General features: G+C 49.0%; 2 long non-coding RNA genes across 2 annotated transcripts; both read right to left on the bottom strand.

Annotated features, from left to right (window-relative positions):
- Nucleotides 1-827: 827 nt before the first annotated feature.
- Nucleotides 828-21,148, bottom strand: LOC125425215. The gene is made up of 3 exons (XR_007243331.1): nt 21,037-21,148; nt 16,834-16,980; nt 828-908 (listed from the first exon to the last, which is right to left on the bottom strand). It is a non-coding gene; the product is annotated as an uncharacterized LOC125425215 (long non-coding RNA).
- An 856-nt stretch (nt 21,149-22,004) lies between these two features.
- Nucleotides 22,005-22,454, bottom strand: LOC125425211. The gene is made up of 2 exons (XR_007243329.1): nt 22,411-22,454; nt 22,005-22,089 (listed from the first exon to the last, which is right to left on the bottom strand). It is a non-coding gene; the product is annotated as an uncharacterized LOC125425211 (long non-coding RNA).
- Between the last annotated feature and the right edge of the window lie 31 nt (nt 22,455-22,485).

Below are 22,485 nucleotides of genomic sequence, written 5' to 3'. Positions count from 1 at the left end.
TTACTCAGAAGCAAGTCCCATTGCCAGCAACCAAGCTTACTCCCAGGTAAAGGATTGCGCTTTAGTTCTTCGCATGAAAATCAGTGGAGTTTAACAGCACTTATAAAGGTTACCTACACTGCTTCCCCAAAACTAGGTCTTAGGTTTGATGCTAATAATCGAGCCCAGCGGCCCAGGCCAGCCTAGATGTGTGTGTGGGGGGGGGGGATTCCCCCCACATGACGAACTCTGTTTGCGTGTGCCCACAGAGAGGGCTCTGAGTGCCACCTCTGGCACCCGTGCCACAGGTTCGCCACCACTGCCTTACAGGTCTTGATTTCTGCAGTTTTCGAGCTGATTTTATAGGTACATCACTTTGAAAGGCGACTTCATACACACTGATTACAAAAGCTGTGGAATCAGCAGAAGCATCTGGCTAGTAGGGGCTGAAAATAGACTAGATGGGCCTTTGTCTTGATTGGATAGATAGGGCACTTATCAGATCCAGTAACAAAACTGAAGTGCATTTTATCCTGTTTGCTCTTCGGTAGCAGATGTTTAAACAAGAAGATATCCGTGTGCTTAAAAAATAAAAAAATAATAATTCTTTTCCTGTCATTTGCTGTCTATTGAAATTGGCTCATTTTCTTGCTTGCTGATGTTCACACGGTCCGGGTTTACGTTGATCGGTATACGTTGCTGATCTAACACACATATTGGGATAGTCTGTCTGCCGCATTTTACTGAGTCGTACAAATGATTGTACTTGCGCATCCTTTATTATTTAGAGTTTCCTTTGGGAATCTCTGCAAGGGGCGAGATATCAAATAGCATGAAGGCGTACACACCTGGACGAACTGCTTTAGCTGTGCTCCATTATTCTGATGTCCATCAAGGTTTAGCACATTATCAAGAAACTCCATCACCATCTGCAGGAGAACAGAAAAACAAGGCTTTCAAACCAAAGTAGAACGCATAGATGTTAAAGTCTTGGACCTGAACTCTGAGGCTCCCCAACAAGTCAGCATTCCTTCAGGTTCAATGCACACAAAAACCCTCCACACTGCCCGCTGTCCAACAGGCTGGGGCCCACAAAGGTCACAGAACTGAATTAGTCTCAGAGGGGGATCTAGGAAAAATGGCGTCCGGGGCAAAAATCTTAGTCCTCCACCCCACCCCCACCCCCCCACACACATATGGGCTGCCACTCTCCTTCACCACGACCAAACAATCTACTAGCAGCAAAGCCCATTGCTGGGGAGATGCAATGGGCCCTAGAAAAGGATGGAAGAGGAAGGATCTCCCCAGCAATGGGCTTTAGGGGGGCTGTAGCAGCCTCCACCCCACCCTTGCTCAAGGTGCGACACTTACCTGGGTGTGCATCTGCGGCTCGGGGGTGGGACCGGTTGAAGAGTGTGGCTTGAAGTAGGAAGGTACGTGAAGATAGGTGCAGGGTGGAGAGGAGTGGGGTGGGGGGAGGGTGGCAAAGTGAGGGCTGGAGTGGAGGGGGGTGGAACCGAGTGCCTTGGGGTGGTGGGAGGGTTGACAGGGCAGCCTTGGGGTGGCAGATTGGGAGAGGGTGGAATGGGAGGCTTCAGCTGGGGGAGGTCAGAAAGGTGAGGGTTCTGGTGGGGCAGGGGGGCAAGGTGAGGCATGGGGGAGGGTTGAAAGGTAAGGCTAGGGGTGGGGGGATGGTTGTAGGAGAGCATGAGGGTGGGTAGGGTTAGCGGGTTAGTATTGGGGTGGGGCAGGGTGGCAATGTGAGGGGTGTGGTGGTGGGAGGGTTCAAAGGAGTGGCTAGGGGAGGGAAGGGTTAGCAGGTTAGTACTGGGGTGGGGGAGAGTGGAAAATGGCTGGGGGTTGGTAGGAGAGTATGAGGGTGGGTAGGGTTAGCAGGTTAGTGTTTTGATGTGGCATGGTTGAAAGGTAAGGCTTTAGGTCCGTGGTGGCGAACCTTTGGCACTCCAGATGTTATGGACTACAATTCCCATCAGCCCCTGCCAGCATAGCCAATTGGCCATGCTGGCAGGGGCTGGTGGGAATTGTAGTCCATAACATCTGGAGTGCCAAAGGTTTGGCCCCACTGCGTTTAGCTGGTGGGAGGGTTGGAAGGAGTGGTTAGGAGAGGGTTGGCAGGTTAGTATTGGGGTGGGGGAGAGTGGCAAGGTGAGGGTTGGGGCAGGGGAGTGTTAGAAGGTAAGGCTTGGGGTGGGGAGGGTTGGAAGGTGTGACGGGGTGGGGGGGAGGGCGGAAACATTAGGATTGGGGTGGGGAGCGTTGAAAATGGCTGGGGGTTGGTAGGAGAGCATGAGGGTGGGGAGGATTAGCAGGTTAGTGTTGGGGTGGGAGAGGGAGGCAAAGTGAGGGTAGGGGTGGGGAAAGGTTAGAAAATCAGGCTTGGGTGGGGGGAAGGTGGGAAGCTGTAGGTTAGGGTGGGGGTGGCGGGGTTCGGGCTTCCTCACGGGGGGGGGAGGCAGGGAAGGGCTTGTGGAGCTGCTCTGTGGGCCTGGGCTTCCTTGTGGGGGGGGGTGAGCCCAAGAGGGTTTCCTGGGGGTGGGGAAGGGGGACAATGGTGCTTTTAGAGCCCAGGAGCAGTGGCAGCAAGGCACGGCTGCCCTGGGGTGGGGGTGTGGCTGTATGGGGGACGATTATCCGGGGGGGGGGGGAGCACGTGACTGAATGGTGGCTGCCAGAGGCATTTGTCCCCAGATGTCCCCGCGGAAGCTCCGCCTCTGAATAATTTCAAGAGCCATCCAATACAAAGACTGCCCAAACAAGACCACAGAAGTCACCCACAGAAAAGGAGACTCCACGGGAGGCCAAAGCACCAGTGGTGCTGCTAGGATTGTGCTACAGTCTTTGTGCGTGTCCCGTGGACTTTTGGAAGCCGCAGCACAACACAATTTAACAGTCATGGAACAGGACAACTTCCTCCAAGAACAGCATCCCCTCCTCTCGACATTCAGCTTCGGTTTTCAAAAGAGCCAAGAACTTATTGATCAGCCAAACTTTTTTCCTGGGGTGCTGTGTGGTTTCTGGGCTGTGTGGCCGTGTTCCAGTAGCATTTCGCCTGCACCTGTGCCCACAGATGGAGGCGAAACGTCAGGAGAAAAGGCTACTGGAACACGGCCACACAGCCCGGAAAACACACAGCACCCCGGTGAGTTCGGCCCTGAAAGCCTTCGACAATACATCACACTTTTTTTACTTAAAAAAACCAAAAAGACGCCTGCCACCCCCAGCTGAGGCCTCACTTACTGCAGCTTGAACTCAGATGCACTTTCCTTCCTCCTGCGCCCCGGGCTGAATAAGGCCTGGCCTGAATATCTGCCCCTCCTCTTTTGGCAGGTGGCTTAAAGCCCAGGCCTGATCCAAGGAGCGAGCCAGAGGGCTCTCGGCCCGTGGCCCGCGGCCTGCAGTCAGCCGTGCCAGGACAACAAGCACCAGCCCAGGACGTCCCTGGGGCCACTGTGTTCTGGGGGCCCGCTGGGTTGTGAGCTGTTGTTGAATTTTGGTTGTTGGTGTGCTGTGCTGCTGGGTTCCTCCCCGTGTGAGAACAAAAGCAGGATGAAAATGTTTAAGTGAGTCTTTAGATCTCAGTTTGGGCCTTCTCCAAATACCTAAAAGAAGAGCCACCAAATTCTACCTCTCCTTCCCCTTTTTAACCAGGAACTTCATTCACACACGCCATTTCTCCTCCCACAAGAGGAAGAGGAAGAGGAAGAGGAAGAGGAAGAGGAAGAGGAAGAGGAAGAGGAAGAAGAAGAAGAAGGAGGAGGAGGAGGAGGAGGAGGAGGAGGAGAAGAAGAAGAAGAAGAAGAAAAGAAGAAGAAGAAGAGAAAGAAGAAGAAGAGAGAAGAAGAAAGAAGAAGAAGAAGAAGAAAGAAGAAAGAAGAAAGAAGAAAAGAAAAGAAAGAGAGAAAGAGAAGAAAGAAGAAGAAGAAGAAGAAGAGGAAGAGGAAGGGGTGGGTGGGTGGGTTGGGGCTGAGAGAGCTCCGAGAAGCTGTGACTAGCCCAAGGTCACCCAGCTGGCGTGTGTGGGAGTGTACAGGCTAATCTGAATTCCCCAGATAAGCCTCCACAGCTCAGGCGGCAGAGCGGGGAATCAAACCCGGTTCCTCCAGATTAGATACACGAGCTCTTAACCTCCGACGCCACTGCTGCTCCCTCAGAACCCACCCGCCCCCTGCCAACCAAGGTCACTTGAGCGTGGCTTGCGGATCCCCCCCCCCAACACCATTTTACTTCAAACCCCATCCCTCCACACACTAGTTTAAGCTGGAAGTGGAAAAAACCTGCACAATATAAGGCAGTGTTTCCCAACATTTTCAACGTCACGGTACCCTTGGCCTCACTCTTCATATCTCACAGTACCCCTGTCATCCCCCCCACCTTCCTTGCCTGCCACCCCTACCCCCCTTCTCCTCCCAGGGTGAAGGGAAGCACTGTGGGGCAGGAAATGGCTACTGACCTTGCAGCACTTCCTGCCCCCTGGGCCAGCTCCATGTCCTTGCTGGCACCGGCGGAAGACACCGCAAAAGTGAGGGGGACTGGTAACTGTGCCCGGTACCCCCGGGACCTGCTCAAGGCACCCCATGGTACCACGGAACCCTGGTTGAGAATCGCTGGTATAAGGAGTTGTACCTGGACTACCCAGACCCCAACCCAGCACTCTAACCACTATACCGCACTGACCCATGTTTAAAGACACAGGTTTGCTACTGTCATGCGTAGGCAAGGCCTAAGGCCAAGGCAAATATATTCCACAGAGCCTAGTCCTCCCCACTTCCAAATGTCATGAATTAATGAAGGATAACACTTATCCACTACGCCACCTTTAGCTCTAGGTATCACCTACATTGGTAATAAGGGGGCTCAATACCTGCACCAGATAACCGTGCCCAGGCTCCGTAGAGCAATGATGTTGGCCCGTTGCGATGCCCTTCCATCAGCCGTATCAACAGGGAGATTCACTAAAACCCCTTTCCGCCAAAGGCTACGCATATGCAACGGGAATTGTGTTGACTCTACAGACCATATTTTACTTTATTGTCCACTTTACACAGTACCCAGAGTTAAATACTTGTCACCTCTGCTACTCAAAAAAGAGTATGCATCTGACTTGCAAAAGATTACCTTTCTGTTGGACAGCCCCAGTAGCGATGCAAACGATGCAGTCACCAAATTTTTGGATTTGTATATAAAACAGCGCTTTAGGAGCAAATCCTGAACATCAGCCTTCTCTACCTGTACATTTATTTTAGTTTCCCTCTACTTGGTTAAATGGATCTGTGTATATAATGTTGTTATGCCAATAAAGGTTCTTTGTTGTAATGAAGGATAATGTTTATTTCTGTGCTGTAATGTTTGTTTCTGTGCTGAGCTCTCGGGGATAGGGCAGTATACCAAATTTAATTAATAATAATAATAATAATAATAATAATAATAATAATAATAATAATAATAATAATAATAATAATAATTATTATTATTATTATTATTATTATTATTATTATTATTCCGAAATAGTGTAGACCAGGCATGTCAATGGGCCCCCAGGCTCTGCAGAACTTCTGGTTGTGACCCCCCCCCCCCACACACCCCAATGCTTGGGCTTCCCCTGGAAAGCAGCAAAGCCCATGTGTGATTCACTATGCATTCCATGAGGTTAGGGTTGCCAGGTTGCCAGGTTTTAGGCAGCAGGTAGGTAGGTGAGGGGCGATCCATGGCCCTGAATGATGACATCACTTTGCCCACGATGCGGAAAAGGTGAAAGCAGCAGGAAACAAGGAAGACTCAACCTGAGATGGGCTGACTTGATCTGTGGTGGGATTCTATTAATTTATCTGGTGGAACGCCCTACCTCCAGCTATGCGGGCCCTGCGGGATCTTAATGAATTTCGCAGGGCCTGCAAGACTGAGCTGTTCCACCGGGCCTTTGGGGAGACCGGCCGCTGATGCCCCCCCCCCCTTTCTATAACATCTGTGGACCCTGCCGTCCCCCCTCCCCCTTTTCTTAGGGGATTTATTAGTAGGACGCCATTGGTATATCTGATATTAGGACGCTGCATTTTAATGGGGTTGGTTTTTAACATGTATAGAGCCACTATTTAATGATCTATTTAATTAATTTTGATATCATCGATTTTATTTTGTGCTCTATCTATATGTTTTGTTCACCGCCCTGAGCCCTCCGGAGGAGGGCGGTTTATAAATATAAATATAAATATTAACAATAACAATAATAATAATAATCTAATTATTTGCATCCCTCACCACCCCCTCCCCCCACTGCCCACTTACCTGGCTGCTGTGGAGGAATGCGGCCGGCTGGGGCCTTTTCCTCCACTTCCCAATTGTTGGGCCGCTGGGGCGGGGAAGGTGAGGGAAGGCTGCGGCTTGGCCTGGAAGGGTGAGAGAGGGGGCTTACTGAGCCCTGGAGTGGCTTGGTGCCTTGGCGCCAGGCCACTCTGGGGCTCAGAAAGCTCTCTCACTCACCCTCCCCTGGGGTGATGGCATTCAGCCAATGGGGGAAAAATTAGCTACCAGTTTGGCTTAACCCCGTGGTGGTGAACCTTTGGCACTCTAGATGGTAGCTAATTGGCCATGCTGGCAGGGGCTGATGGGAATTGTAGTCCATAACATCTGGAGTGCAAAAGGTTCGCCATCACTGGAACTGGTGTGAACCAGCTGAATCCCACCACTGGTCTTGATATAGAAAGGCCTGGCCCTCAGTCTGCAAGACCTGAGCAAAGTTGTCAGCGACAACAGTTTGAAGGGTTGCCATCAGTCGGGACTGCCTGGACTGAACACACACAAATCAGTTAAGGAGGAGAGAAGGGAAGAGAGGGAAAAGGGAATCAGGATCCCTAAACTGTCAAGCGCTCACAGAATTTGCAAACCGTGCCTTCCCTCTCCTGCAGATCCTCACAGGAACTCAGTCCGTATGAAGAAGACTTTATTTACGGTCAACGACCAAATATATTACAAATCTCCAAAATATCTACAACAAAACAAGAATGCAGATCTCTCTCCCGTAATCCAGCACTATCCATCTATATATCATTATACTTTGTAAACACACCAAACAGCATAAAAATACTAAACAAAACAAAAATATCTAAGGGGGATACCATATTCAGATCATTTTTTCTTTTTCATAATGAATAGACAGAATTTTGCTACCCATTTAGTGATATTCTCCTTCTTATCTTGTAATAATTTTTCACAACAAACTTTATCAGAACAATATGTCATCTTGTGTAGTAGATGTGACAGGCTTTTTTTTCCTTGCCTCCTCATAAAGGGGACACTTCAATAACATATGCTCACTATAGTTTCTACAGAATTCAGAGAGCAAACTCAGTCCGTGATGAAGTAAAAGCTGCCAGCTTTAGCCTGATTTCCAATTGCACTGTATCTTCCCCTTTCCAGCAACTCCGTGCAAAGCTCTGACAGCTGCTGGGACAGACAGCCTTGAGACCATCATGGACTAATTCCCATCAGCCCCTGCCAACTGGCCATGCGGGCAGTGGCTGATGGGAATTGTAGTCCACGAACATCTGGAGTGCCATAGGTTGGCCCCGCCCCTGCTATAGGGCAATTTTTAAAGCAGGCCGCGGCATCCCTGCATCAGGCAAGGGAAAGTGATCCAATGGCTTAATTACAGCACAGAAATTACCGAGCAGCGGTCACGCAAGAGTGACAGCCTAATGACTTGAGGGGAAAAAGCTGATTCTCTCCAAGTGCCAATTTAGGAGCACATTAATTAAACAAACGACTCCAAGGTATAATGCTTTCTATTCCTGTCACTGCAAACCACAAATGGCTCAGACACAGCCAGCCCCACAGGTTCTATTCAGTTCCTGCTTTCGACGTACCGACAACTAACAGACCTGTGCATGAAGCTGGAAGCTTGCCATTTAGAGATTCACAATCTCATAGTTGGGGAGAAAGTGCGACTGCACTTTGGAAGAGTCTGGACAAACCCATGAGACATCAAGCGGGCTGGTCGTTAAACGCGGTCTGAAAGCTCTAAAGGTCAGCTGAGTAGGACAAACTCCACAAAAAAACACCTGAACAATATTTTATACAGGATACACACAAAAGTACCCTTGGGGTATCATGAAGCAACAACCTGCCTACATATTAGAACACTGTGCCCACTGCCCCCTTCTGTGGCGCCCATCAAGTGGTTTTAGGAAGTGGGTGGAGCCAAATAAGGCTTTTGCCTAGCAAGGCTTCTGACTGGCTGTTCAGATTTTTTTAAAAAAATACTACTTTAGCAACAGTTGCCACCACTGGACGTGGTTCTACACCGTGCCACTGAAGTGAAGTTGTGGCAACCATTTTGTGGCAGGCTCTGCCTCCTATGGCAGCCATTTTGTTGCTGTTCCCAGCATGCCATGCCAGAATTCCACATGTGCCTGCAGACTCAAAAAGGTTGGAGACTTCATCACTAGAGATTCGGGGATAGAGAAGTTCATTTTGCTGCAGACTTCCATTTTGAAAGGTTTTATGCCTTTTTCACACTTTGACAAACGTTGCAGGGGTACAAAGACCTGGTAAAACAGTCAGGCACTCTGGTCAGGAAGGGGATGAAGAAGCATTTTTAACTGAGAAGTATCCCCAAACTTTGCTGAGGAGTACCACCAAAGAAGTTGCAACCAATGTCATTAGTTCTCAATATTTTTCTTGAAGCATTCCTGTATTAAGCATTTGGGGCACCCAGAAAGCTTAAAAGCTTTGCCAGCTCCCAATGCAGTGGGGAGCAGCAGTGGCGCAGTGGAGGAACTGGGTTTGATTCCCCGCTCTGCCACTTGAGCTATGGAGGCTTATCTGGGGAATTCAGAATAGCCTGTACACTCCAACAGATACCAGCTGGGTAACCTTGGGCTAGTCACAGCTCTACGGAGCTCTTTCAGCCCCACCTACCTCACAGGGTGTCTGTTGTGAGGGAGGGAAGGGAGATTGTAAGCCCCTTTGAGTCTCCTTACAGGAGAGAAAGGGGGGGTATAAATCCAACTCTTCTTCTTTTTCTTTGTCAGACACTGTGTCCAGGCAAATGGGTATTTATAAGCTAGAAATCAAGTGTTAACAAGTGGGATCTTAAATAAAAATAAAAATAAGGGTCTCAAAATGGTATGTGTGCAGGTAAGTGGGGTGAGTAGCAGAAATCTTAAAACTCGCTTGGGCTCAGGAATGCCACCTAGACCTTATGGACCACAGATTACATCAAAATAAATGTATTCACTTTCATTCCACACTAGACCACTCTGGCAGACTTGATCCCTTTTGGACAAAGGACAATCTGGTTTGGAGCAGATTTGCCATGGAATTTCAGAACCGTTACCAGGTGCTTGGTAGAGGGGGGGAATATATGGGAAATGGCTCTGATTCGTAAAAATAGCCGCTGACATCAGAGATGGGGAGTTATCTGGAACTGGAGAAAACTGTCATTCCTAGAAAGGAGGCTGGCTTAAGCCCATTTAGCATTAATATCTGGACAACTGGGATTTCCCTTGTCTTCCGTGGAAACTGGAACTCTGCACATGCACTGTGTTGCTGTGTTTTCCCTGTATTTTTGTTGTGCTTTTTCCACCCGTTTTTGAATTTTACCATCCTTCATTTCCCCTTTTACAATGAACCTTTTTATAAAAACTTGGCAGGGTGGGGACCTGATTGAAGTCTATATATGATTGAAGTCTATAAAATTATGCATGGGATAGAAAATGTTGACAGAGAGAAATTTTTCTCTCTTTCTCACAATACTAGAACCAGGGGGCATCCATTGAAAATGCTGGGGGGAAGAATTAGGACTAATAAAAGGAAACACTTCTTCATGCAACGTGTGATTGGTGTTTGGAATATGCTGCCACAGGGGGTGGTGATGGCCACTCACCTGGATAGCTTTAAAAAGGGCTTGGACAGATTTATGGAGAAGTTGATCTATGACTACCAATCTTGATCCTCCTTGATCTCAGATTGCAAATGCCTTAGCAGACCAGGTGCTGAGGAGCAGCAGCAGCAGCAGAAGGCCATTGCTTTCTCCTCCTGCACGTGAGCTCCCACTGCGAGTAGCAGAGTGCTGGACTAGATGGACTCTGGTCTGATCCAGCAGGCTAGTTCTTATGTTCTTATGTTCATACTGTGTGACCAGAGGTGGGATCCAGCAGGTTCTCACCAGTTCCCGAGAGTGGGTTACTAATTATTTGTGTGTGCCGAGAGGGGGTTACTAATTGGGTCTGCTTTTCCGTTAGAAATCCCATTAGGTCCAAAAATCATAAAGTCCTGTTGTTTCCTATGTGGCTGGTTAGCGAAGGTAGAAAACAGGATAATTCTCCCTGTTGGGCTGTTTTAAAAACATGTTTTAGTAATATGGTAAAGTTCCTTGTTTAAGGAAAGTCTCCTTCTTTTGATTTCTAGAAACAAAATTAAGTATTTGAAAGTATTAAGTATTTGACAGGCAGTCAATTAGAGGAGAAGTAGTTGTTTCTGTTGGCAGTAGACGATAGGACTTGCTGTAATGAGTTTAAATTATGGACAGAAAGATACCAGCTAGAACTTAGGAACTTTTTTTTAACAGTAAGAGTTTTTTACAGTAACAGAGAAATTATTAATGCCCCTCCCCCGGAATGCCTGGCCACGCCCCCGTCATGCCCCGCCCAGCCCCATTGGTGCTACGCCACTGTTTGAATCCCACCACCATGGGAACCTGTTACTAAAATTTTTGGATCCCACCACTGTGTGTGACTGTTTCTAACTGCTTTCACCACCAGGTGCTGGCCAAGGTCAGCTCCAACGGACTCTTGCTCTTATCAAACTGTCTACATATTTCATTGTCTGTTCTCATGGGAGGTGGGTCCTTGGTTGGGGGATGGATCTGTGATGCTTTGACTTTATACTACTGTTTGCGCGGGGAAAAGTCGATTCTGGCTTTTCCAAGCTGTCCTCTGGTTGAATAAACCTTTGCTCTCTACAAGGTGTTGTTTCTATCATTGAGGATCTGACAGCTAACAAGTTTCAGGATCTCTGTGGGGATCAATCACTATAACCAAACAAAATGTCTGGCCATGAACTCCATTCAGCAGGGATACTCCTACTGTTTGCGAGTCTCAAATGAGAACCTACTTACCACACTCGGGTGGCACAACTGCTATAATAATGGGCGAAGGCTAGGAGACAAAGGCAAAAATCCTTGGTCATCCATGATGCCCACTGAATGATCTTGGGCTAATGGCTTCCTCTCAGCCTCACCTACCTCACAAGGTTGGTTTGAGAACAAAGCAAAGGGGAGGTGGAGGAAGTGTATGTGGTAAGCTGAATTCTTTGGAAGACAGACAAGACAGAATCACAACAGGTTGTTACGCCATCTTTGCTTCCTCTTGGAGACCTCAGAAGAGGGAATGGACACAAAAGCAGCTCACGTGGACATCTAGTTACCGAACTACAGGTGCTAAGCCATCCTAAAAAAAGAGCACATTCTAGGTCTTTCTTCATAACCAAACGTTTTGCCACTATAGATTTAGAGTGAATTGACAGTGGAATGAGAACATAAGAAAGAGCCTGCTGGATCAGACCAGAGTCCAGCACTCTGCTACTCGCAGTGGCCCACCAGGTGCCTTTGGGAGCTCGCATGCAGGATGTGAAAGCAATGGCCTTCTGCTGCTGCTGCGCCCGAGAACCTGGTCTGCTCAGGCATTTGCAGTCTCAGATCAAGGAGGATCAAGATTGGGAGCCGTATGACAATGTTTTGTGAAAATTAAGGGGTTCTCTTTCCTTTCTCCCTTTGCCATTTGTTTGTATATTTGAGAATATTTTGTCAGTTCGAACAACTTGCACAGTCAGGTCATAGGGCTGGAAAGAGTAGCTTCAAGTTCCGCCTACAACAGCCCTTGACCTCTTTCTCCTGAAGCCTCCTTTCATTATCTACTGAGATAATGATTGTACCCTGCCTGCCAAATCAACTTCCCTGTCAGCTCCAGGGGACTCATTTTCCTACAGAAGCGAGTGGTGTGGCTCCTTCATAAGGCACCTAGAAGGACAACAAAGATTTGGATCCCAGAGAGCAAAGGAGTGATCTTTGGCCTCAACCAACAGACCTGACCTTTAGAACGCAAAGGCCCCTTCTTAGCACACAGGGGACTGGATCAGAAGGCAAAAAGGCTGCCATTTGGCTGAGGTGGCACCACGAGTGCTTTGGTTTGTGTTCCTGCATGGCAAGGGGGTTGGACTTGATGGCCCTTGTGGTCTCTTCCATCATTCTGTGATTCTATCATCAGTGGGCAAAGTCCCAGCACCTTACAAGGCATTATGAAGTCAGAGGACAAGCTGTGCCTTTGGACACAGCCAACACCCACACTCTATGCCACAGCCTCCGCCCAAAGACTTGGGTGTGCTGAGCCACCTTCACTCAGCCGAGCTGCTGAATTCCTTGACCTTCAGCCCCCACCTGAGTTCAGAGTCACCTGAAATTATGAGAAGACACAAAATGCCCTTCTGGGTTTTGCCTTATTTTTCAAAATATCACTGCAAACCGATGCCAACGCGAAGGGAAGTCCCTTGATCTATGCCACTACTAAATGCACCCAACAGAGCAACTTAAGAACAGAAGAACAGAGGAACAAGCCAGCAGGATCAGACCAGAGTCCATCTAGTCCAGCTCTCTGCTACTCGCAGTGGCCCATCAGGTGCCATTGGGAGCTCACGTGCAGGATGTGAAAGCAATGGCCTTCTGCTGCTGCTGCTGCTCCCGAGCACCTGGACTGTTAAGGCATTTGCAATCTCAGATCAAAGAGGATCAAGATTGGTAGCCATAAATCGACTTCTCCTCCATCAATCAGTCCAAGCCCCTTTTAAAGCTATCCAGGTGAGTGGCCATCACCACCTCCTGTGGCAGCATATTCCAAACACCAATCACATGTTGCGTGAAGAAGTGTTTCCTTTTATTAGTCCTAATTCTTCCCCCCAGCATTTTCAGTGTATGCCCCCTGGTTCTAGTATTGTGAGAAAGAGAGGAAAATTTCTCTCTGTCAACATTTTCTACCCCATGCAGAATTGTATAGACTTCAATCATATCCCTCCTCAGACGTCTCGTCTCCAAACTAAAGAGTCCCAAACGCTGCAGCCTCTCCTCATAAGGAAGGTGCTCCAGTCCCTCAATCATCCTCGTTGCCCTTCTCTGCACTTTTTCTATCTCTGCAATATCCTTTTTGAGATGTGGCGACCAGAACTGAACACAGGACTCCAAGTGCGGTCGCACCACGGCTTTATAAAAGGGCATGACAATCTTTGCAGTTTTATTCTCAATTCCTTTTCTAATGATCCCCAGCATAGAGTTTGCCTTTTTCACAGCTGCCATGCATTGAGTTGACATTCCCATGGAACGATCAACTAAGATGCCCAAATCCCTTTCCTGGTCTGTGACTGATAGCACTGACCCCTGTAGCGTGTATGTGAAGTTTGGATTTTTTGCCCCTATGTGCATCACTTTAACTTCCTTCTGAGGGTGGTAGAAAGTCAGTGGCAAACCCCTGCTCGGCTGGATTCCACCGGGGTTGCGATATCTGAAAAACAGACTCAATAACCTGACTCAAAAAAGTTACACCAGCGTTGTCAAACTCATTGGTTACGAGAGCCAGATAGGACATAAATGTGGCTTGGTCAGGCAGGGCCCTGGTGGGGAGGGGGCTACCTCACCTGGCCCTGGAAAGGCAGTGAGGGGGTGTCCCTGAACTGGCAGGCCCACAGCGGAGTGAGATGGCTGCCTTATCTGAACCGTGAGTCAAACTCCCCAGAAAGTTGCCTCACTGGGCCTGATAAGCTCCCACAGATGGCCAAATCCGGCAACTGGGCCACATGTTTTAAACACCTGGGTTAGACAAGTGAAAGTTATTTTCTGGTGGTGGCAACCTAAAAGGAAACAAGATATTCCCCTGGGTTGGCTTGCTAACAGCAGTGGCATAGGAGGTTAAGAGCTCGTGTATCTAATTTGGAGGAACCGGGTTTGATTCCCAGCTCTGCCGCCTGAGCTGTGGAGGTTTCTCTGGGGAATTCAGATTAGCCTGTGCACTCCTACACACGCCAGCTGGGTGACCTTGGGCTAGTCACAGCTTCTCGGAGCTCTCTCAGCCCCACCTACCTCACAGGGTGTTTGTAGTGAGGGGGGAAGGACAAGGAGATTGTAAGCCCCTTTGGTCTCCTGCAGGAGAGAAAGGGGGGATATAAATCCAAACTCCTCCTCCTCTCCTTCCCAATTTGTAACAGCCATTGTCCCGGTCAGCCAAGCAGAAAATGAACAGGTTCCAGAAGACTCCACAAGGAAGCTTTTATAAATGAGACAAGTCGGGTTTTCCCTCCCTTCCCCGCCCCGTGCAGCTGGCGTGCCACAAACCAACAACACAGGTATGAATAGGCAAGTGGGGTTAGCAAAATTTGACTGTGATTTGCAAAACTGCCTTAAAACAGACGTTACTCGAGTAGGGTCAGCTGCAAGGGAAAAAGTTCCATGGGCGAGAAGCCACAGGCTCAAGTCACCTCTAAGGTGTGCCGTAAGGAAAGGCAGGGTCATGGGTAAAACAGCCCTGCGCTCTCCCAGGACAGATGCAACCCGGAATTTACCATATACAAATCTATGACGAGGACAGTGGATTCTTGTACAGTTACCCAACATCCCACAGGTAGCCAAAATATATGGCTATGCCGATAAGGTGATTTTCCCTCCATGCCCATAAGCCAACAGCCAGAGTACCCATTTGACAGCCCAAAATACAGACAAGGCAAGAATTTTTTAAACTTTTGAAATCTAATAAGCCTGAGAAGGGTTCCGTGCTGCAACTGACTGCAACTGTCTCCCATTCAGTAGTTGCAAGCAACTGCTAGCTGGGTAAAAATAACTCTAGTGTCTGCTCTGGTTTTAACACAGGGCAAAATTTAGACACCTCAGAATTATTTGTTCCACAAACCAAACATTCCATCAGGTTATAAAAAACGGTAGGTGCATGATGTACGGGGTTAGGGGTGGCCAACCTATGGAGCTCCAGATGTTCATGGACTACAATTCCCATCAGCCATACAATTCCCAATTGGCCATACTGGCAGGGGCTGATGGAAATTGTAGTCCATATACACCTGGAGCGCCATAGGTTGGCCACGCCTTAGAGCAAAAGACTAGGATCTAGGAGACCCAGGTTTGAATCCCCACTCTGCCGTAGATGCTCAATGGGTGACTTTGGGCCTGTCACATGCATTCAGTTTAATCCGCCTCATAAGGTTGTTGTGAGGATAAAAAGGAGGAGTGGCGAACATTGTAAGTTTCTTTGGGTTTTCATTAGGGAGGAATGCAGGATACATATGAATAAAAGAAAATATACACAAAAGAAAAGCTGTGACACCCACAGGACGTTGGACTAGAATTGAAATCTGGGTTCAAGTCCTAACTCAGCCACGATGCTCACCTGGCAATGCTGGGCCCAGTCTCCCTGTCAATCATTCTAACCTATTTCACAGGATTGTTGAAGAGAACAAAGGAAGGGAGGCGTGAAGGCAGGCGAACAGAACCATGAATGCCACCTTTAGCCCCCGGAATAAATTGCAGGAAAAGCATGTACAGATAAATACGGCACCTGAAAAAGTCCTTATGTAAGACTGAGGAATCCACAATCCAAAGCAAGCAACTCTTTCTACAGGAGGATCTAAAAGGAGGATTTCTCAGGATAGCACCAATGTGCCCCAGTTTTTACAGAGCAGAAGTGGAGAGGAGTGTGCCCTTAAACCAGCAACAAAACTCCAGAACAGAAGTGGCATTTCTCAGGCACTAAGAGTATGGAGGGGGAGCACAGAATTGGAAAATGCTGACACCCCCCCCCCCCCAAGTACTCCACAACAGTACTAGACGTATAGTACCAGCAGCAGGGCACCATCTGACCCAACAGTCTCACCTCCAAACAAAGCTCAGAAAAAATGTCAGGAAACCACATAAAGGCCAATCATGAAGGAAGTGCAAAGCTAGCAGAACACCACTGCTGGGACTCCTGGCTGCAGTTCTGACTGTCCTTACTGAAGAAGTCCAAAGGGTGGGAGAGGGAGAGAGATGTAATAAAGAAGGGGGAGAGAAATAGTGAAGCACAACTGGAGAAAAAATCTGGATACTAGAAATTTAACGTCTTTATGGAGCGAGTGTTTCAGGTATGCCTTACACCACTCTCCCTAAAATTTATTGAAACACACATTCGGGAAAGTAAGTGGGCTGCCAAGCTATTGCCCCCTGAAAAATGCACGCTACAGAAATTGTGAAAGAAGCGCCAGCAGGTTTGAAAACCCCTCCAAGAAAGTGCTGTCTCCCTCCCCGCAGCCGCAACTCAAAACCACACATCTTCCCAGGATCTTCAAAAGAAGCCCAGGACCTGCAGAACAAGTCTTAAGAGTTCATAAACCAACTTGGGACTGAGGAAATCGACAGAAAGAGGCGACGAGCGCTGCCACTGAAAATAGAAATCTGTCTTTTGCACGCACAGGGAGCAGCACAAACGCCTAGCCCTTGTTACAGATACACAGGTTCCAAAATGGCTACGACTATCTCCTGGTGAGGCCTTTCCTTTTTGTGTCGCTGTGGCTCCGATAAGAGACGCGGTAGAGAAACAAGCACATTGTGTGCGTTTAATGCAACACTGCGTACCAAAGCTCGGAAGGAGTACAACTGGAAGAAGTCCAAGGCGGGGCCCAAGGCTTTTCTAAAGGCCAGGGCGGGCGGTGGAGGGGGGGGGGCTCGCTTCAGAATTGCAACACACCACCCCAGTGTGTTGCAAGCACAAGGTGCACCGGGCACGTAGTTAAACTTGCAAAGCAGCTGCTCACCGTCAGGGAGTCATCGATGTAAAGGGGGATCTGCCGCTTCTCGAAGAGAAATTCTTCTTCTCCGTCTCTGCAAACTGCCACCAGCCGCGCCATCTCTGCTGCTGCTGCTGCCGCCGCTCCACTCGCTTCTTCCTCCCAGCTTTCAGCCTGAAAACAGCCAAACCCCAGGGCAAGTAAATACGTGCTGCGGTTCGGGTAATGTACTTTCACCACAAGGGGAAATAAGCCTGCCTTATTGCACTGAACGATTCGACACAGAGAGAAGCAAGGAATCTTCTGGTGGCCGCGCGCTCTGGAGCAGGAGTTCCATCTATACGAGTGTTTGGAGGACAGAGGAGAAAAAATATCTAGCCATTCCTGGAGCGACACTGTTAGTAAGTATATTATTAGAAAGGTAAGTATGTAAACTAGAGAACTGAGACGGAGCAGTTTTGGACAAATCAGGAGGGTGGATTCTTTTTGCGTAAGAATAAGTGTGTGTGGCAGGATACGAGGATGCTCTGCTTGCTTGGCAGAGCATTCCAATGGCTAACATCAAAGGCAACATTTATCCCTTATTTCATAGGTGTCAAACTCGCAGCCCTCCAAATGTTATGGACTACAGTTCCCGTCATCCCCTGCCAGCATGATGGTGTTGACACCTGTGCCTTATTTTAAACCACTATACTTACCGTGTTTCCCCGAAAATAAGACAGTGTCTTATATTAATTTTTGCTCCCAAGGATGCGCTATGTCTTATTTTCAGGGGATGTCTTATTTTTCTCTGTTCTGGTCGACGGGCATGCTTCCAAACAAAAACTTTGCTACGTCTTACTTTTGGGGGATGCCTTATATTTCGCACTTCAGCAAAACCTCTACTACGTCTTATTTTCAGGGGATGTCTTATATTCAGGGAAACAGGGTACTTCCACCAACATTCTAACAGGATATTTTTTCCAGAATATACCAGCAGCATAACACACCGTGGTACAGACACTTCAAACCCCCAAAAAACCTCTTCAACTGGGAATGCAGCAACAGCCGCTGGGAAAATATATTCTGCAGAACTTTTAATATTCCTTCACACTGGCTGATTTCCCTCACCCCACCCATTACAATTCGCACCCAGTACTGGTCACTAGCATCGGGAAGAGAGCGCCAGAACAAAATGAATGCATGACCACAACTACCCGTAGAATAACAACATTGCATATGACGGGAGAGAGGAATTTGACACAAGATAGCTTCAACTTTACAAAACACAGAGAGGGAAGGGATATATCTCCACAATCTTCCCTGCAATTCTTTAACCTCTCTCAAAGTCCTAAGCTTGCTGTTCAGAGCAGGATCCCGTCGCTTCATGAGGCAAGAGAACGCAGAAATGAGCTGCCTAAATAGGCGAGACCGGGCTGATGGGAATTGTAGTCCATAACATCTGGAGTGCCAAAGGTTCGCCACCACTGCTCTATAGTTTCTACAGAATTCAGAGAGCAAACTCAGTCCGTGATGAAGTAAAAGCTGCCAGCTTTAGCCTGATTTCCAATTGCACTGTATCTTCCCCTTTCCAGCAACTCCGTGCAAAGCTCTGACAGCTGCTGGGACAGACAGCCTTGAGACCGGGCCTTCATTAGCAAGACAAAAGTGCTCTCTCACGAGCGGAAAAAATTGAACGTTTTACAACTTGGACAATGCAAATGAGAGCTTCTTCTTGTACTTTTACATGCACACATAAAAGGTTTCACATCCCAATGGAGATGCAAAAAACACAGCCAGAGATTAAATAAGGATGCTCCTCAAGGAGCCAGAATTGGACGCAGGTTCCACTGGACACACACTGAAGCAATGCCCTGTGCATCAATCGCCACATAATGTGTTCAGAACCCTTGGGCTGGTATGTGGAGCGTGCACGCACTCAGGTTTCAGATCGCAGATATGCTAGACCGGTGGTTCTCAACCTTCCTAATGCCGCGACCTTTTAATACAGTTCCTCATGTTGTGGTGACCCCCAACCCTAACATTTATCCATTTTACAGATGGAGAACACTGATGCAGAGAGTCTTAGGTGACCCCTGTGGAAGGGCCGTTCGACCCCCAAAGGGGTCATGACCCACAGGTTGAGAACCACTGTGCTAGACAATTCCACCCTCATGCATCATCACATTCACTGTTTTCAGTGAAAATATCTCCTCCTGTAGAAATTGCAGCATTTGAAGGGGCAGAGGTCTCTGGGCAGTCCCGTGATCACAGACAAACAGGAGGGGTGTGTGTGTGTGTGTGTGTGTGTGTGTGTGTGTGTGTGTGTTCCTTTTTGAACAATGACTTGCAACTGAATTGGGCATGACAAATCAGGAAGATACTTCAAAACGCATTTTCACCTCGTCTCCACACCCCCAATGAAATAAACTATGTTGAAGATGTCTTGAAGCTGCCGCCCACCAGCTCCTCTCCCCATTCCCAAGAACCAGTTTTTGCTATTGGGGGTGGGGGGGAGGGAATTTCCTTCCTCATTTTTCCTCAAACCTCCCCCCCCCTTTTTTTTATTTTATAGCCCAGTGATGGCGAACCTTTTTGAGACCGAGTGCTTAAACTGCAACCCAAAACCCACTTATTTATCGCAAAGTGCCAACACGGCAATTTAACCCGAATACTGAGGTTTTAGTTAAGAAAAAACGGTTGGCTCTGAGGCGCGCATTACTCAGGAGTAAGCTTGGTGGTACTTGGTGGCTTTGCTTTGAAGCAACCGTGCAGCTCTTCAAACGGGTGAATCACGACCCTAGGAGGGTTTACTCAGAAGCGAGCCCCCATTGCCAGCAACCGAGCTTACTCCCAGGTAAAGGATTGTGCTTCAGTTCTTCGCATGAAAATCTGTGGGGTTTAACATCGCTTAACAGGGTTACCTACACTGCTTCCCCAAAACTACCAATCTTGATCCTCTTTGAACTGAGATTGCAAATGCCTTAGCAGACCAGGTGCTCGGGAGCAGCAGCAGCAGAAGGCCATTGCTTTCACCTCCTGCCTGTGAGCTCCCAAAGGCACCTGGTGGGCCACTGCGAGTAGCAGAGAGCTGGACTAGATGGACTCTGGTCTGATCCAGCTGGCTTGTTCTTATGTTCTTAACTAGGTCTTAGGTTTAATGCTAATAATCGAGCCCAGCAGCCGAGGCCAGTCTAGATGTGTGGGGGGGGGGGGGAGTGATTTTCCATCTCCCACATGATGAACTCTGTGTGTGCCCACAGAGAGGGCTCTGAGTGCCACCTCTGGCACCCGTGCCATAGGTTCGCCATCACTGTTATGGCCTGATCCTCCACACCTATATTCAACAGCCAGCCTCCCTGACTCCAATGGGGCCCATACAAAGCCACCACCACCACCACCACCACCCCACACACACAGGCAGAGGCGTTCCAGGGGTAAATGGCGCCCGGAGACAAATTGTCTCCAGGACGCCCCCAGCCTCTGGCCCCCCTCTGCCCCTGATGCCCCCAGGCTCCACCCCCCACTGCCCTCGACCCCGCCCATGTCACCATGGACATGGGAAAGGTCTAGGGTGCCCACCTCCCCCCCCAGACTCCCCCTGCCGGCTGGGAGCCCAGCTGGCAGGGGGGAGGAAGGGAGGGAGGAGTCCAGGGTGGGATTGAGGGTGCTTGGAGGCAAGTCCTGCTGCCTCATCGTTTTTGTGTGCCTTGGACGGAGTCGAGGCACCCGAAAACAAGGAGATAGCAGGACTTCCTGGTCACGTGGGGGGCTGATTTTGCGCCCCCATGTGACCAGAAGAGTGGCGCCCGGGGACAAGGGATACCCCTTGTCCCTAGGCAGATACGCCACTGCACACAGGGCAGCCCTACAAACCCTGCAGATTTAATTCAGCAAAGAGGCCCACGGCTCCAACAGGGTTCTTGTTCCAGGGAAGCAAACAGAGAGCTGCAGTCTCAGTTCCTCAAGAAGACCCCCCCCCCCCGCTACTTAGACTTGTCTGAGGCCTTACCCTCCTCCCTCCCCCCCCCCGACCAACTGTCACTCAGGACTCCTAAAGGAGGCTCTGGCTGAAGGGGCAGCTGGCAAAGAAGCCTCAACTGGAGGAAAGCAAAGGGGGGGGGTCAGGCCCCTTCCCCTGTCAAAGGCACCACCGCCATTTAAATTCATTTCTCTCCCTCTCTTCCTATTGGCTGGCTCCCTTCGTCCTCCTACACCCCCCCGCCCCCCCGTAGCTGTCGGGCTACACACCTCAAGGGGCCGCGACGGCGGATTTTTGGCCTCTCTGGCTTTCCCTCCCCAGCCCCCCCTGCGAAGAGAGCTGCTCCAGCCTCGGGCCTCCTTGTCCCGCGGTGGCTCCGCCTTCCTCTCGCGAGAAGGAGGCCGGCCCCGCCTTCTCCCCAACCGTCCGCCCCGCCCCGTTCCCAACCCCCGCCTAATTACCCGCTTTTAAAGCCCCGCCCCCTGGCCTCGGGGTCTTTCTTTCCCGGCTCCTTCTCGAAGCCTCGCCTCCAACTTTTGGGCCAAAGGTCCCACCCCTTTTCGTAATGTCGCGTCACCCTCCGTAACTTCTCTTCTCCCTCCGCGCTCTAGGGGGGCTTCCCTCAGAAAGGGAGGGGTGTGGGGAAAGAAAAAGGTCCCGGCTCGCGGCTTCTTCTCGCGCATGCTGCGCGCTTCGACTGAGGGAAGGTTAATGTAGCGGAGAAGCCCCGCCCAGCTGCCTGCCCGCCCGCCCCCCCTCGCCCAATCTCGCACTCGGCGAAGGTGTCATAAATAGCCGTCGCCGAGAACGCCGCTGCTCTTCCGCGGCGTGCGTAAATTCGCAGCCCGATCCTTCCGCCTTGAAAAGTAGTTCGTTGACTGATGGGTGGGAGCGACGGGGGGCGGCTTCGTCCCCAAGTTCTCCCCCATTAAAAAAACTCCACAAAAACTGAGCCCTGAATCACCCCAAATATTCTCCCTACATGTGTCTGCACTGACGTCAGAATGCGCGTCCACCAAATGCACGCGAAAGATACCACACTTCTGAAGGAAGCACTTTTTTAAAAATTTAAGTTTTGTAAAATATTTTTTAAATTAAAACTGCTAAGTTTAAAAAATAAACAGAATTTTTTAAAAAACCAGTTTTTAGTACATATTTTAGTTACGCTTTTCCAGGCATGTTCAGAGAGCCCATTTATTATGTAGTACAAACTAATATATAGTAATAGTACGCATAGTAACAGCAATAATACACATTTATTATGTAGTACATAGTAATTCACGTAGATTATTCTTGCTTAAGTTATTGCAGTGGTGGCGAACCTTTGGCAGTCCAGATGTTAGGGACTACAATTCCTGAATGCCATCTGTTTTTTTAACTGATTATAAATTAAGAGCGCTGCTTTTAACTGACATGAATTTTAGTATTCTATTTTGTTATCCGCTTGTTTATATTGTGATGTAAACCGCCCTGAGCCCTTTGGGGGAGGGCGGTATAAAAGTGGAACAAATAAATAAATAAATAAATAAAAATACAATTCCCATCAGCCCCTGCCAGCATGGCCAATTGGCGAACCTTTGGCAGTCCAGATGTTAGGGACTACAATTCCCATCAGCCCCTGCCAACATGGCCAATTGGTGAACCTTTGGCACTCCAGATGTTATGGACTACAATTCCCATCAGCCCCTGCCAGCATGGCCAATTGGCGAACCTTTAGC

This window comes from Sphaerodactylus townsendi, unplaced genomic scaffold (assembly GCF_021028975.2).
Source record: "Sphaerodactylus townsendi isolate TG3544 unplaced genomic scaffold, MPM_Stown_v2.3 scaffold_22, whole genome shotgun sequence".
In the NCBI taxonomy this organism is placed as follows: Eukaryota; Metazoa; Chordata; class Lepidosauria; order Squamata; family Sphaerodactylidae; genus Sphaerodactylus; species Sphaerodactylus townsendi.
The sequence above is the reverse complement of the archived record's forward strand: the minus strand, read 5'-3'. Positions and strand labels throughout refer to the sequence as shown.